The sequence below is a fragment of the Elaeis guineensis genome, chromosome 4, assembly GCF_000442705.2.
Source record: "Elaeis guineensis isolate ETL-2024a chromosome 4, EG11, whole genome shotgun sequence".
NCBI classification, from domain to species: domain Eukaryota; kingdom Viridiplantae; phylum Streptophyta; class Magnoliopsida; order Arecales; family Arecaceae; genus Elaeis; species Elaeis guineensis.
Window position 1 is genome coordinate 79,100,737 of NC_025996.2, and position 1,421 is coordinate 79,102,157.

General features: G+C 39.1%; 1 non-coding gene across 1 annotated transcript; it reads right to left on the reverse strand.

Moving 5' to 3' along the window:
• Positions 1-358: 358 nt before the first annotated feature.
• LOC140857689 (small nucleolar RNA R71) lies at positions 359-464 on the reverse strand. The gene has a single exon (XR_012141181.1). It is a non-coding gene; the product is annotated as a small nucleolar RNA R71 (small nucleolar RNA).
• Positions 465-1,421: the final 957 nt, after the last annotated feature.

The following is a 1,421-nucleotide window of genomic DNA, read 5'->3' on the forward strand; positions in this document are numbered from 1 at the left end:
CAAGCAATTGAAGGAGTACTTTACTCCTTCCACATATACCTACTCTCCTTGTATTCAAGTGCCCCCTGTGGAGGCCACTCAATATGAAATTAAGTCTAGTATAATCCAAATGTTACCTTCATTTTATGGACTTAGTAATGAAGACCCTTATAAACATCTTGAAGAATTTCTTGAGATATGCTCAACTGTCAAAATTCACAACTTCTCTGATGATGCTCTTAGGTTAAAATTATTCTCTTGCTCACTTAAGGACAAAGCCAAATACTGGCTACATACTTTGGATTCCATGACTATATCAACCTGGGACCAGCTGCAAGGAGACATTCTCAAGAAATATTTTTTCATAGGAAAAACTAATCAAATAAGGAAAGCCATAACTAGTTTTTCCCAATTAGATGGAGAAATATTTTATGAAACATGGGAGAGATTAAAGGACCTTATTAGAAAATATCCCCACCATGCTGTACCCAAGTGGCAGTTAATCCAATATTTTTATGATGGGCTATCGGAAAGACATCGACAAATGATCAATGCATCATGCAGTGGGACATTCATGCTGAAAAGTGAGGATGAGGCATGGCAACTATTTAAAATTTTAAGTGAAAATTCATTACATCATATGTCTGCCTCTATTAGAGATAAACCCATGTTAAACCCAAAGAGAGGTGGAATATATGAAGTAGGAAATGCCATAGATATCCATCATAAGGTAGATGAATTGTCCCAAAAATTAGATCGTCTTCTAAATACTGGACAATCTTCAATTCCACCTAACCCAATCTAAGAAGTTTGTGCATTGTGTGCAAGTCTGAACCATTTTGTTAGTGAATGCCCAGCCGCACCTCAATTTCCTGAGTTTGTGCATGAGCAGGTTCAGCAAGCTCAAGTCCAACAAGCTCACAGATCAGGAAACGATCCATATTCGAACACTTATACCCCCGGCTGGAGAAACCATTCAAATTTTTTCTGGAGACCACAACCAGTGGTTGGTCCTGCCACACCTCGACCTTAATATCAAGATCCAACATATAGGCATGGACCATACCATCAATTTCAAAATATTCCTCAACTGTCTACTACTGGTCACAGCTCAGCTTTTGAGAAAAAAGTTCTGAAAGCATTAGAATGATTAGAAGTCAACACTCAGACCCTTAACTCCCACACACAATTCATTGCTAAGCTAGAGACCCAAATAGGTCAACTAGTGACTGCATTCAGTAGGAGGGAAGGAGAAAAATTACCTAGCCAACCTGAGAGCAACCCAAGAGGGCAATTTGTGATTGAGAGCTCTAATACCCCAGAAGTTTTTTCTGAACATGCCAAATCAATCATGACTCTGAGAAGTGGGAAGGTCATTGAACACACTAGTAAAACCAATGAGATCGACCCTAAACCTCTAACCGAAGCCAAATCACCCAAGA